General features: G+C 52.5%; 2 long non-coding RNA genes across 5 annotated transcripts in view; one reads left to right on the top strand and one right to left on the bottom strand.

Annotated features, from left to right (window-relative positions):
- The first annotated feature begins 3,268 nt into the window (after positions 1-3,268).
- LOC118660472 overlaps positions 3,269-15,064 on the top strand; it is a 32,095-nt gene continuing 20,299 nt past the window's right edge. Inside the window, exons 1-3 of one of the 4 annotated variants that reach the window (XR_004968943.1) lie at positions 3,269-3,676; positions 5,112-5,238; positions 9,191-9,556. This is a non-coding gene — a long non-coding RNA (uncharacterized LOC118660472). Of the gene's footprint in view, positions 3,677-5,111; positions 5,239-5,597; positions 5,666-7,851; positions 7,877-9,190; positions 9,557-15,064 lie in introns of those variants that run through there. The other 3 variants (XR_004968942.1, XR_004968940.1, XR_004968941.1) reach the window with 3 other exon arrangements.
- Positions 8,887-9,514, bottom strand: LOC118660473. The gene is made up of 2 exons (XR_004968944.1): positions 9,374-9,514; positions 8,887-9,150 (listed from the first exon to the last, which is right to left on the bottom strand). It is a non-coding gene; the product is annotated as an uncharacterized LOC118660473 (long non-coding RNA).

A 15,064-nucleotide genomic window follows, 5' to 3' on the forward strand; every position in this document is an offset into this window, starting at 1 on the left:
CCAGGGGATACAGGGGCTTGAGACATGTCACTGCAATGGAACAAGGAAAGGGCAACGATTGGAACACGTGCAGGGACCTGAAGAGGGGCGGGTAATGGCGGGCTGTTCCTTCCCGTTGGTCCGATGGTCTCTGGGTTCTCTTTTGTCATGAGCACGGAGTGTTCTGTGTTCCCTGCTCAAGGTCTTCCTGTACCTTGGTCTTTCAGTGCCAACACTTCAGCTTGGCATTCAGCATCCACCACTATCTGGCCACTGCATTTTACCATTCCTCCTCGGCACAGCCCTCCGGCCATTCACAGCTCTCTCCCGATGGGCTCAGGCACTTGTTGCTGCATATTCCTATGATCTGGCCAAAGAGTCATAGGAATCACCCTAGTACTACTTACTGCTTGTCTGTGTCGCTCAACTAAGCCATTTGTCACATTATGTCATGCAATCCTTACAACTCATTATGGTGGACATCATCGTCCACATTTTGGAGATGAGGAAATCAAGGGTCAGAGATGCTAAGCAACTTGCCTGTCTCCCACAGCCAGAACATGGCTGAGTGGAACTCGGCCCCCAGATCAAACCCCAAGTCATCCACTCTTGCCATCCCACTCCACTGAAATGAGCAGCGACAATGGCATACATTAGCGATTGGTAACTCTGTCTCCTCACTCTGGATGCTCCCACACCTGAAATACTCACTTTTGCCTTCAAGGATCTCCATGTTGCACTTCTCTCAATACACCCCAAAGACTCTCCCTCACCTTGGATCCCCTCCATTGTCGCTTGCTCCCTTTCTATCATGTGACCCATGGCCTTCGAATTGTTCTTTAATGATTTTTCATGGCGTATGTTTGAGCCTGGCTACAAACTTACCATTCAGACTGGCTAGACGGCCAACATCGATAATAATAACTAACAATTAATGTTGCTGAGAATGGAGACCAGTCATCGGTCGAGGCATATCAAGAAGGCCTCGCAGTATGATTAGTACGGGGATGAAACAGACAAAAATCCTTGCTCTCGTTCTAGTAGAAAGAGACAATAGCCCTAACCGGTGTGGCTCAGTTGGTTGGAGCGTTGTCTCATATACCAAAAGGTGGCAGGTTCGATTCCTGGTCAGGGCACAGGCCCAGGTTTTGGGTTCCGTCCCTGGTTGGGGTGCATGCAGGAGGCAATGGATTGATCACATCGATCTTCTTCTCTCCTCTCTCTCCCTTTCTCTCTCTAAAATAAATTTTAAAAATGTGTTTTTTAAAAAGAGACAATAGATGAAGTAAACACATAAAGTATTATGAGGTCAGGTGGCAATAAGTGCTACGGAGAAATACACAGCAGGGAAGGGGGAAAGGAAACCCCAAGGAGTGACATTATCTGACTGACGTTACAAAAGGCTCACTAGCTGCTGGTGGAGAAAAGACTAATAGGATGAGGGCGCGAGCAGGAAGGCCAGTTAGGAGGTAATTGCAACAGCCCAGATGTGTGCTGGTAGCGGGGCTCGGACAAGGAGTGGAAGATGTTAGAGGTGATCAGATTTAGATACATGTTGCAGGTAAAGCCAGCCTGATTTGCTGAGGGGTTTTACATGGAGCAGATTCAAGATTTTTGGCCTAGAAGGAAGGAACATCTGGAAAGATGGGGTTGCCATTAACTAAGATGGGAAGAGCAGGTTTTGAGGAGCAAACCAAGTGGAAATAGGCAGTAATCAGGTGGGTATGTGAGTCTAGAGTTAAAGGGGAAGTTCTAGTCTGGAGATGTGTCAGAGCCATCAAGGTACAGCTGATAGACACGCTAGACCAGTGGTTCTCAGCCTTGGCCGCAGATTAGAATCACCTGGGAATCTTTTTAAAATCCTGATTTCTGGGCCTCGTCCTCCGGAAATTCTGTTTCTTTGTTATGGGGAGGGGCCACAACATTAGTAACAAAGAAACAGAATTGCCGGAGGATGAGGCCCAGAAATCAGGATTTTAAAAAGATTCCCGGGTGATGCTAAGGTGCAGCCAAGGTTGAGAACCACTGCTCTAGAGTCTAGAGCAGGGGTGGGCAAACTTTTTGACTCGAGGGCCACAATGGGTTCTTAAACTGGACCGGAGGGCCGGAACAAAAGCATGGATGGAGTGTTTGTGTGAACTAATGCATGTTAACACTGCTGCTGGGGAAGGAGCGGAGGGGAGAGCAAGAGAACCCTCCGCTCTTTCGGCTCCGCGGGCCGGATAGAACAGCCGAATGGGCCGGATCCGGCCCGCGGGCCGTAGTTTGCCCACGGCTGGTCTAGAGCACTGCTTTCAATCCCCTTGGCCCCACTTCTTTCTCCAGCTGATGTAATGCAGCTGATGTTGGCTAGATTCGCAGTTGGTACAAGCTGAGAGTGGCTCACTTCTGCCTGCTCTGTGAACTTCCTGCTTCCATCCCACGGTGGCTATAGGTCAAGGTTGGGACCTCACTCAGCACTGCCCTATGTACAACCCAGATTATAGGGGCGTTGATACTCATGGGGCCACCTTTAACCGATGGTGTATGGAAGCTGGTGGGTGATTATGACCTATTCTTCCTTTGATAGACAGTTCTGAATCTCTCTGGAAAGTTCTGTGGAGCATCAGTCTCCCATTGTGGTGGTCCGCTCAGTAATGCATCCTCGAATTGGTTTCCCTCTCATTTTTTCCTGCCCCGTCCCTCATTTCTGCTCCCTAGAATGTCATCCCCGTACAAACGATCTGCATGCAAACCTTTCGTTAAATTTCTGCTTCTACGGGAACCTCGGCTAAGACAGGTGACATTTAACTCCAGGAGGCCGAATGAGATCACCAAAGGCTTCGTGAAAGATCGGGAACAGACCGAGGACTGGGCCCTGGACCCCCCCGACACGTACAGGTGAAGGAGTTGAGAGCCTACCAAAGAAGACCCTGAAACCCTGAAGAGTAACAGAGAACGTAGCGTCGTGGAAGCCAAGAAAAGAAAGGTGTTTCAAGGACGAGGGGAGGCTCAGCTGATTCTTGCTAGTCAGTCAAATAAGATCAAGGGAACTGGTGACCTTAACCAAGAGCAGTCTGTGTGGGGTTGTGGAGCAACTGAAATGGGTTTGAGAGAGAAGCTGGAGGGGAAACAGGGTCAGGAGAGCCTTTTTGAAAAGATGGGTGAAATTACAGCATGTTTATGTACATCTATATGCTGCTGTGAATGATTCAGCAAAAGGGGGAAACCGGTGATGCAGGAGAGAGGAGGGAGCATCGCTGGGGGAGGGAGGGAGGGGGTGCAGTGGCCCTGAAGGTGTTTGCCTTAGATAGGGGCACCGGCCATTTATCCCCAACTGCAGGAGGGGAGGCGGGAAAGCAGATTCCCGTTCTCACACACCAGGACCTGGCGGGTGCTTGAACTGCGTGAGGTCATTGGACTTTGAGTCTGGGCTTCCCACCGGCCCCTCCATTTGACAGCTGAGACCCAGGGAGTAGCGAGCTGCCCCAGGACACGCCGAGGATCAGATGCAGAATTGGAATTAGAACCCAGGGCTCCCCGTGCCTTGCCCAGTGCCTTCAGGCTGTGCCCTGGGGCAGAGTCCTGACCATACTCTGCCACTCACCGCACCTGTGCTCTGGGCAGTGAACAGGTAGCCTAGTGGGCTCCAGGAAGGTCATTAGGGAGGGAAATGGAGACATGGGCAAGCTTCAGAAGAGGACCAGCAAGCCACCCGGTGAGTTCATTTGCAGGTCTGCTGAGGAGGTCAAGGAGTCTCCCTAGATGTACTGAGGAGTCAACCTACTCACTGGAAGGGAAGCTGCAGACCTGCAAATCGGTTGAGAAAGATCTGCCAAAACGCAAAGGGGGGTATTGTAAACGCAAGCGCAAACAGAAGGGCACAGGGCCCTTTGGAATGTTGGTTTCTGGGTTCAAATCTTTGTCAAGCCTTGCTTCCCGGGGTGCGGTTTGGAAATAGGCTCCGGCTCAGGTCAGATAGCGTTGAACGCAGCGCAGGCGTGGGCAGTGCGGCTCAGGAGGGGACGCCGAACAGAGAGGCACAGCCTGCTGGTCCCAGGGAGGAGCCACACACCGGCTTCACCTCGTCCTCTAGGAAACTTGCAAAACCACAGCATTCTTTCCCCGAATTCCACTCATTTCACAAACATTCTCCAGGCTTTGTGCTCAGTGTTACAGATAAGCAGGTAAGGGCGTGGGGGTGGGGGGTGGGGGAGGGACGGGACATAAGAACAGATAAACAGAAAGAGGTCCTGCTCTCAAATTGTTATGGCCCTATAATGGGAACGGGCTATCCACACTGCTCAGTCTCCCGTTTGTTACCTGGTTCTGGACAGAGGCGGGCACAGGGTGGGAAGACTCAAGTCACTGCAAAGGCCGTGGCTGTGGGTTCAGAATTATAAATTATAAACTGCCCTTGGGTACAGATGCTCCCAGTGCACTTGCGTGGCCCACGTATCTCTGTCTGATCGCTGGTTAAATCCTGTCCAATCGCTGAAAGCCTGTTTGTTTCTCCACAAACAGAAGGGCCCGCTGAACTCCGGCGAGGACAGCGCCCGCAGCCAATGCTCCAAGGCAGTGGTTCTCAACCTGTGGGTCGCGGCCCCTTTGGGGGTCGAACGACCCTTTCACAGGGGTCGCCTAAGACCCTCGGAAAACACATTTATAATTACATATTGTTTTTGTGATTAATCACTATGCTTTAATTATGTTCAACTTGTAACAATGAAAACACATCCTGCATATCAGATATTTACATGACGATTCATAACAGTAGCAACATTACAGTTATGAAGTAGCAACGAGAATAATGTTATGGTTGGGGGTCACCACAACATGAGGAACTGTACTAAAGGGTCGAGGCATTAGGAAGGTTGAGAACCACTGCTCTAAGGTGTTTCTTTGGGGGACAACTTACGTGGGTGCAGCCTGTGACGCCTCTTTCCTCTTTCCACCAAAACAATACCTGAGAGACGCACAGGCCCTGCTCTGACTTCTACCAGTCGGGGCGCTGGGGGTACCATGTTAGCCAGGACAGCTTCTCTACCCAAGAAACAGTCTTGGCCCCTGTGTTTGTGTCGCTCTCGCAGGCGTTTTAAAGCACTTCAATATCAGCGCGTTCACGGACTCCTTCCCTCCTCCCCGTGCGGTAGGTCGCGCAGGTTTTGTTATCACCGTTGTGCAGCTGGACAGACTGAGGCTCCAAGAGGTGACATGACGCGACCGGGTCACATGGCTCAGCAGCAGTTGAGCTGCAAGTTGAATCCAGGTCTCCTGACGGTGAGTCGGATGCCCCTCAGCCCTAGGATGAAGGTGTGGCCATCCCTCCCAGAACAGCTGGGCTTTGAGTCCCAGCTCCAACCTCACCAGCTACGAGACCTTCGGCAGGTGGTTTAAGGGTCTCTGTGCCTCTTTCCCCCATTTGTAAAATGAGCAAACTAGCCCTGGCCGGTGGCTCAGTAGGTTGTGGTATCGTCCTGTGCACCAAAAGGTGGCAGGTTCGAGTTCCAGTCAGGGCACATACCTGAGTTTCGGGTTCAATCCCTGGTCGGTGTTTGTGCAGGAGGCAGCTGATTAATGTTTTTTTTTTTTCCTCTCTCTCTCTCTCCCCCCCACTTCCTCTCTATGAAATCAATAAGAAATAAAAAAATAAAAAATAAAATGAGCAAACTGATAGTCCCCAAGTCCCCATAGCTCTTGGTTACTGGAAATCTTGCATTGTGTGGTTTCCTGTTCTGCCTTTGGAAGTGGCAGCCAGGGGACCTGATGGAATATCTGCAAGCTCAGGATTACCCTTGAAGGGGGACCAAAGTTTTGCCCCCCCAAAATATGCCCATTAGGATCATTGATTTAAGCTTGTTATTAAGAAACAAAAGACTCAGAAAGAACCTTTGACCTCCCCTGCTTCCCTGCCTAAAGGAATTCAGGGAGAAGAACTGCTTCTGGAAGGCAGCCTTAGCATACTCACCTCAGCATACAAGAAGCAAGTCTGGCAGACGGGGGTGGGAGTGGGGGTGTGTGTGGGGGAGATCCAGGCAGGTCTGTTAGACCCCCTCTGTCTCATTGTTTGGGGGGTGAGGGGGGTGAGCAAGAATTTGTTTACCACATTTTCTCTTTCTGTGAGTTACCTGCTTTCCGTTGAATTCTCAGAACCCTTTGCCCCAAGTGGCATATAAGCCTCAACTGCCCAGTGTGTCTTTGGGTGTCATATCTATGGCACCCCCACATGTGCATCCATAATGAATTTTGGACATTTTCTCCTGTTAATCTGTCTCGTGTTAATTTGGTCATTAGCCCAGCCGCAACCCAGAGGTGGAAGAACAGGTCCTTTTATGGGTCCCCACACCTTTCAGAATGAAAACAGTGTTGAGCCAGGTGGTCTGCAGCCTGGAGCCCCCTCCAGCCCACACAGCCTGCCTGCACGTGAGAACCGGGGCCTGGGCTTGGACGGCAGCCCCGGGAAGGGGCAAATTCCAGCAGAGCCCCCACCAGTGGGTGAGAGTGGAAAGGTCGAAAGGGCGCCACTCCTGCCTGAGATTCCAGTGTCAGCTCTGCCACTGATATCGGAGAACACCTTGGACAAGTCAGGCGTGCCTCTGTTTCCTCATCTATGACAGGAAGGGAGGATTAGATAGTGTCTCAGCTGCCTTCCTGATAACCCCAAAGGGACTTGCTGGAAGACAACAGTGACACATGATGAGCAGTTTCTAAAAACTTGTTTTATTACAAAAAATTTCAAACAAATTCAAACTCAGCAAAGCAATATAGTGAACCCCCACAGCTCATCTTGTTTCATCCCTACCTCCACCCCTCCCACTGGAGGGTTAGTTGTGGAGCTCCTTTTAAGTGAAATTTACAAGCATTTACATGCAGAAATTTTAACTGTGTGATATTGATAAATGGAATTGCCCATGCAGACTATACATCTATCAGGACAGAGAGTATTTCTACTTTCCTAGAAACTTCTTTTGTGTCCATCATGGGCAAATATATAACTGACCTTATCTATACTAATAAAAGGGTAATATGCAAATGGTCGGGACGCCCACACGCATAACAACTGATCAGCTAGAGGCTGCAGGTGCACCAGGCGCAGGTGGGCAGGGGCTTGCAGTGTAGGGGACAGGGGTGGGGCGTGGTGGAGGGGGTCTGCAGGCCTCCCTGGCTCCGGCCTTCCTCTTTGGGGCAATCCATCGAGGAGCCCTGGATGGGTGGGTGGGGCCTACCTCTTTGGGGCAATGGAGCTCGGGGTTCCCGCACCGTGACAGGGCACAGGCCAGACTGGGGGACCTCCCCCTAGCCCCAGTGCAAGAATTTTGTGCACCGGGCCACTAGTTAAACAATAAAATTAAACAAATGTGAGTTGAGCACCTGGGGTTAGCAGATGCTCTCTCTTTGGGGCTGGCTCGTCAGAGTCTGATCTGGAGTCCTCAGCTGTTCTGCTTCCTGCTTCAGCCCACTCCTGCCACCCTGTGTGTCCCTGGAGGGTGTGGCCTTCTGCATGTGCTCTGTGCCCAGTTATCTACGAGGGGCCTTTGCTGCGCTGGCTGCAAATTCTCAGAAGCTCTCTTTTCTTCCTCCTGCCCTTATGCTTCTCCAGGTTTTTTCTTTTGTTCTCTTCCGTTTCTCCTACAACTGCTTTCTCATAACTGCTACTGTTTCTCTCCTTTAGAGTGTTCTCACCTTCCTGCGTTCGGCCCATCTTCTCTGAGCTCTGTCCTTTGTCTTTGGACTGTTCATATCCTGGACGCTAGACACCGAGTCATAACCCCGGGTCCAGCCCAAGGGCAGGCAGGTTGTCAACAGTGAGTGAGTGAGCCAGTGAGCGAGTGAATGCAAAGGGGCCCGGCTCTGCAAACACTTGCAGTCTAGTAACTATTGCTGTCCACTCAGGGACCCAACCTGTCAGCCTCGCCATTTCCGGACCACATCTTTCTCCTGCCTCCAGCAAGAAGCTATTTAGCTGTCCCTTTGGAAGCCCTGGCATTTGAAAGGAGGGAGGCTGATTTCCTGGCAAAATGTGACCCAAAGGACCATCCCCCTTTCCACCCCCCATCATTAAAAAAAAAAGAAAGAAAGAAAAGCAGAGCAAGCTGGGCTATCAGGGATACTTCCTGTTTTCCTCTCTTGAAAGCATCCTGGATAGATGACACTGAGGGATCAAAGGGACTGTGCCTCTGGGGGTTGGGGACTGGCAGAATGGCTTTAACCCTCTGCTGACTCCTACATGTGCGCGCACAGGCAGCTTCGGTCTTACATTTCCTGGGCAGATCTACCTCGGAGGGCAGGGGCCTTGCCATCACTCATCCATCAGACACGACGGTGCGCGATCGAAGGCTTTGTTTGAGGATCTGGAGATACAGGAATGAAATGACACAGTCCCGGGCCTCACTCATCTAACAGCAGCGACCGTAGTACTAAGATGATTGAGCACGTCCTCTGTCAGGCACTCACTACACGCCTCTCATGCATTAGATCCTCACCACAGGCGTATGGGGCACAATTATGGCCATCTGTATATGTATATAAAGAGGTAATATGCAAATTAGGCTGGGACGCTGTAACAGGTCACAACCAGACAGGAGGAGGTTGCGCAGGCAGGTGAGGCCGGGAGCGGAGATGGAGATGGAGGCAGAGACAGGGGGGCCTGCTCGAGCCGGCGCCGGGCTCGGACGGCCCTGGAGCGGACACAGGCAGGGGGGGCCAGGGGACACTGCAAGTCAGGCACGGGTCCCGGCCCCCCTTGGGGAGCCTCCTCGTGCGCCAGGCCTCTAGTTTTACAAATAAGGAAAGCGAGGCTCGCAGAGGTTAAATAACCTGTCGCAGGCGCGGGACTAGTAGATGTCGAGGCTGGGGTGAGAGTCCGGCGGCGCAACCCGCCCTTTTAGCTGCTGCCCTGCCGGGAACATGACAGTGACTCACTGCAAGTCGTTTTTACAAGAGCGGTTTATCTCTGGGCTTGGTCAGGTGGCACCGCAACGGACTAGAGCACAGGTGGGTCTGCTTACCGGCCCCCAGGACTGGAGGCAGGGCCGAGGAACCGAGGGGCCCCGCGCGGCCCAGTTCAGGGCACAGCGTGCGTGGGTTCTTGCTTCTCCTCTCCGCTCCTGGAACAGATGACAGGTAGCGGCAGCCAAGTGAGCACACACTGAGGAAGTCGCCTGGGCCTGGGCGTACACCATCTCTTCCGTCCTGGCAAAAATAAAGAGTATTATTGTCTCCGCTTTTGCAGGGCTCCTATCCAAAATCACACAGCGAGCGAGACACAGAGCCAGGATTTGATCCTAGGTTTGACCGACTCTAAAACGTGCACGTTAATTAAACCGCCTCCCCGATGCTGAAACTTGGCAGAGAGAGGAAGGAACTCCCTTCCTGCCGAGATTCCTGACAAACCGAAAGTGGCAGGTGGAGATACCAAGCAACACTGAGATCACTGGGTAGGGACGTCTGGCACAAAAGGATCTGAAGGTGCTTCCGACTCCGCAATTCTATCTCTTTAAGACCCAGAGCTCCCATGCCAAGCCTGCTCCGTGATCCTCAGAGATTTCAGGGGTGGGGAAACTGGATTGAATGCGCTGACATACAACAAGCAAAAAAAGACCTCAGCATTTTTGTCTGGCCTGGGTGGCTCTGGCCTCCCTCCTCCCTCCACCCCGCCCTGCCCCCCTCACTTATTTATTACTGTGCTATTCCCTGGCCCTGCTGCTGTGTCAATACTGATAAAAGCAAATCGCCCCACAAACAGGTGCAGCCGGAGCTGCCCCTTGGACAGCTGCCAGGGAATGTGATCGCTCAGCTGGGTGACCTGCCCCTGCCCAGCCCCCTTCTCGGGTTCCAGCCCCGGGCATGTGTCCTTGGGCAGTTAATGTCATGTTCTGAGCCTGGTATCTCAGTTGGCATCGCGGACTGAAGCTGGCAGGTGTGGTTGGGGTGGGGTGGGTGTGTGCAGGACCGAGGGGCCTCCAGGAGTTATCCATCTATTTTCTCTTTCGGTTTCTTCTGAAATTCAGAGAACACTATGGCACCAAGTCCCTCCTGCAAGTATTTGAAAATATTTCCTAAGAATATCACTGCCTAACTTTTCTAGGTTAGAAATATTTTTTTCCAGCCCTACTCATTTCCAAATTTAAAAAAAAATACTTGTAATCCAATGATCCAAAGACATTTTCTGAGCACCTCCTAGGGCTTAGCTGAGGGGTCACCTAAACCAACGTTTTGTGAGCCAACCAGAGTGCATTGGATGCTACCAAGCCCTGTGAGTCTGGTTTGGAAAAGATTATATTTCATCGTCCCTCCCCCACTTCTGTTTTGTACCCCAGCATCATTTCCCTGCTCCTCAGGGCACCGGCCTTTCCGGAAATGCCCTCGCTCAGAGCAGCCTTCTCCTCCGGAGGTGGGACTCGCAGTGGGGCCTGGGGTTGGGGCTGGATCCTGGGCCAAACTGCCCTCCCAAGGCCAGAGCCCCGGGCAGCTGGGGGAGGGGGGTGCTATGCAAATGACCGGCAGCCTGCGGCCCCCCTTATCCTGGGGCCCTCTGGTTGCCAAAACAGACCATTCCCCAGAACAGTCGCCTGGAAACGGGGCGCTGTCATAGCAGCCTCTTTGATGCGGGGAGTCAGCAGGGCTGCCAGGAGGAGCTGGGTCAGGGTGTTCAGACCTCTCAGCACCCCCTCCCAACCCAGCCACCACCTCAGGGAAGGGAGTGTCGGGAGGCCGCTAATTGGATTGGAACACTCCAGAAACACATCAGCTGCTCCTCCCTGGGGGAAAGGGGTGTGTGTGTGGGGGGGGGGGGGGTGTGCGGGCTGCAGACTCTTTGTGCTGGGTCTCCCCTCACCCAACCAGCAGCCTCGCCCTGACCTGGTCCTCAGCAGCCTCCACCCAGCCCCTTCCTAGGGCACAATGGGGCAGGCTCATGGTGGCGTGGAGGAGGCAGACGGTGATCAGATAATTACCCAAATGAAATTCAGCCCTGGGAAGGAGGGGTCTGTGATTATGCGATAGGAACTGAAGATACGGGATCTGACCTACTTTAGAAGGGCTAGGGAAGAATGCAGGTTTGCTGCAGCCCCCAAGCCAGCACCCTAACTTCATCCCTCAACAACCCCTCTTCTCAGCAGCGTCCCTCACCTCGCCCAGCCTACGCTGACTTGCCGTCCCCAAACCCTGGGAGCAGGGACATTTTTCTACCTCATTTGGCAGCCAGAGAGCTAACTTCTTGTCATTTAAGTGTCCATATCTTGCCTCTTGCCAATGAAACTACTTCTAAAAGGCAGTTCATAATTTTGCGATGGCACCCCTTGACCACGAAGAGCAGGACGGATTTAACATCCGCTGGGGTTTAGGGCCAGTGGTCCTTATCGCCCTGGGAGGCCTGGAATGTTGCCTTAGCAGCAACTGTTCAGAAGCGACTAAACCCCACAGAACTCTGGGGTGAGAGGGGAGGAGATACAGGGACAGCTGAGGGACATTCAGGTGAGCTACTGAGAGAATGAGTGAGTTCTCAGGACCAGCCCCATTATGTCCGCTGGTCACACACGGGGAAGGAGTGTGATGTGAGCACAGGTCCCTGATGGGTGGGAGGCCAGCTTTGCACTCCGTGCTGGGCAGGGGAGTCCCCTTCCTTTGCAATCCACAGAGTCCTTGGGAGTCTTACAGACTCAAGTGTAAAGTCTTCATCCAGCCTGGCTTCGTAAGGCAGCATGTGAGTGGGTAACCGCTTCCTTCTTCTGTTCTCCCTTCCCTTCCTTATGTCTGGAGGCCTACTGTGTGCCAGGCACTGGAGATTCAGAGAATGATTTAATTGGCATGGAGAAATGCCATGCATCGTAGAGGGGACATTTGCCAGCCTTAGGGTCACCTTTGATTTTGTGAGTTTTTCCCACACCCTAAATTCCACTTCTCCAAAGTGAAGGCCAGGAATTTGGTTTCCTTTTCAGACTCCCTTGCAACCACGGTGCAGGCATATGACCTCGGTTCCACCAGTCAGATGCCCCCACTTGAGGTTTTGATTTAGAAGAGGGCAACGAAGGAATTCTGGGGAAGGGGGCTGGAGAGAGGCATCTGGCCTTTAAGGCAGTGAGAGGGATATTCTGGGATCCAACTTCCATCATTGTTGAAGGGGATGGACGGGCAAGTTCCTGATTGACAGCTGCCACGGTGGCTTGTCTGGCAAAGTAGCTGTGGTCTGGGTGTCATCCCTGAACCCTGAGCCTCTGTACCCATCTTCCCTCTGGGATTCTGTGAGCCTCTTAATATTTTTATTTTTTTCTTTTGTCTCCCCCCCCCCCCCCCTTAATATTCTTAAAATGAGTTACTTTTCTGTTAGAGTGGATTCTGTTGTTTGCAACTAAGAACTCTGATACAGATGGATGAATGGATGGATGGATGGACAGATAGATAGGTTGGAAGTTGGGTGGGTGCATAAAGGATGGGTGAGTGGGTGGGTAGAAGGGTGGGTGAAGGAAGGGTGGGGAGAATGGTGGGTGGGTGGGTGGACAGGCACTATACTAGTAATATTGAGTGATATTTTGGGGAAGATGGGATTATGGGTTATTTTCTCCCTCTTTGCATTTTCTTCTCCCCTCCTCCTTCTAATTCTTTATTATTATTATTATTATTAATTATTATTATTATAGTGAAAGCAAGTTTCTTGTATATTATAAAGTTATGGAAACCCAGACGTAGGAGAGCTCCCAGCCCAGTGGGAGATCAGAACAGGGAAGACAGAGGCCAACTCTGAGCACTGAGGGTCCTCAGCCAGTATGAGCGCTGGGGGCCCTGGCCCTGGCCCCAGATCCCCAGTCTCACCACGCCTGCCTGACCACCAGCACGAAGCCTGCCTTCTCTTTCGCTCCCTCCCCGAGCCCCACGCCCAAGGCTGTGCCCACCGCTCAGAAAGCATGCGCTTGGCTCATCCTGCCCTGTGACATTGTTCCTGTCCTTACCCAACAATCCTGTTTACCTTGAGCAAGGATGACACACGCCTGTGACTCATCCCACATTGTTCTGCCCTCCCCCGGCCCTGACTTCCAGCGGCACTGACTGTCCCCTCGGCCGCCAGTGCCGCCGCCTGGCTCTGCAGCTCGCTTCACGTGGCACGTGCCATCCCCGGCAGGCTGTCCGCTCCCCGGGAGCTGGGAAGGCAACCTTCGTGCCTTTTGCAAACCCCGTTCCCCACAGCTTTGTGGGAAGGAGGATTTCATTATAGAAGATGATGATCATGTGTTTCTTTTTACCTTGACGACTTTCTCCATAGTAAAATTTCAGGCTTTTGAAGGCAGAGCCCCCATTCCTTCCTTCAGTCCTTCCTGCATTTATTCACTCAGCACTCAATGCCGGGTGTTGCAATTTAATAGCAACAAATAGCTATCGAGACAAATAAGTAGTAAAAAATAATAGAAAAGCTCAGATAGCCAAGCGTGCAGGGGAGAGAAGAGAATGGCTGGCTGGGGGAGAAAGGCTTGTTTGTGGGAATAATGTCAAGTGCTTATTTTACGATGGTTCTGGTCTCAGTGCTTAGCTTGCACGTTCACTGAACCTTCTCAACAGCAACACGGCCCGAAGCTCAGTTCTGACTCCCGTTTTCCAAGGGAGGAAGCGAGGCCCTGGGAGCTTTTCTGTCACCCATGGTCGCTGCGGAGCTGGGATGTGCACCCAGGCCCCTCGGCTCTGGCCGCAATGAGCCTAACCCAGTGGTTCTCAACCTTCTGGCCCTTTAAATACAGTTCCTCGTGTGGTGACCCAACCATAAAATTATTTTTGTTGCTACTTCATAACTGTCATGTTGCTACTGTTATGAATCGTCATGTAAATATCTGATGTGCAGGATGGTCTTAGGCGACCCCTGTGAAAGGGTCGTTCGACCGCCAAGGGGGTCGCGACCCACAGGTTGAGAACCGCTGCCCTGTCCTGCCTTGGCGGATTCAGGGAGGTGAGTGAGTGGGCACCAGGCATGGAGGCCTTCTCCCCAGGCCAGGCCCCGAGCGGCTGCCTGCTCTGTCAGCTCGACATGGGCACACAGGGGAGCGTTATGGGGCGGGGGGGGGCGGTGTGTGTGCGCTCGGTAACCGGTGAGAACCCACTACCCCAGCCTTGGACTTCATGGCTCTCTTTGTTTCTCGCAGAGTAATTTCAGTGCTGAGGAGCGGTGACCTCAACAAAGTTGTGAGGCTGGCAGAACAGCTTCTCCCCAGGGGCGGCAGAAAGACCGCCTGGCTCTGGCGTCACGGGCACCTGGGATTTGGTCCCAGCCCTGCCGCTGGCCAGCTGAGTGACCTTGGACAAGTCACTCAATATCTCTGAGCCTTAGCTGTCTTACGTATTAATGGAGGGCAATACCCGCCTAGTCCTGACATAGGTTAGGTGAGGCAATGCATGGAGATCAGTTTAGAATCTGTGCCTGGCACAGAGAGAGCTGGCCTCACAGGGCTTCTCGTCTAAGTCTCAGTGTCTCATCCACAACTCCAAAAGCCTAGGAACTCTGAAAACTCAACACGTTTGGCAAGAAAACTTGTCCTGAACGAATGCACGGTCCTTGGCCGTCTTTCCATAGCCCCACCTATTGTGATGATCAATATATTTCGTTGCAGAAATATGAATGTGCTTGGGTCTAGGATGCGGGCAGCATCCTGCCGGGGCATTGCAGAACAGGCGGTATAGGCGCTGTGCTGCTTTGCTCAAGTGTAAAAACTCTGAATTACAAAACAGGTCTGACCCCAGCGGCATCGTCAGCGGTTTAAACTGGCATTGTCTCCCCTCTGGACCACTTTCTCCAGTTGGCTGCTGTTTGCCCCAACTGCTCAGATGGCTCTGGGCACCTAAGATCAGCCTTTCTCTCCCAAATACACATACACCCGCAAACCCTTTGGGCCTCCCCGCAGGCCTGTGTCCCTTGTTGCTCCCATCATTCGGATGTGGGTGCTCCTTCCCCCTGTGCCCTTGTTGAGAAGATGGCCTTGGGAGGGGTGTTCTCTGACCTGCCCTGGCAGTATGGTGCTGCACGCTGTTACCTGCCTATGGGCTGCAGGGTTATTGCAAGAATCTCTTTGGCCCTGGCCGGTGTTGCTCAGTGGTTGGAGCGTCGTCCCGTGCACCGGAAGGTGGC

Source organism: Myotis myotis, unplaced genomic scaffold (genome assembly GCF_014108235.1).
Source record: "Myotis myotis isolate mMyoMyo1 unplaced genomic scaffold, mMyoMyo1.p scaffold_m19_p_7, whole genome shotgun sequence".
Lineage (NCBI taxonomy): Eukaryota > Metazoa > Chordata > Mammalia > Chiroptera > Vespertilionidae > Myotis > Myotis myotis.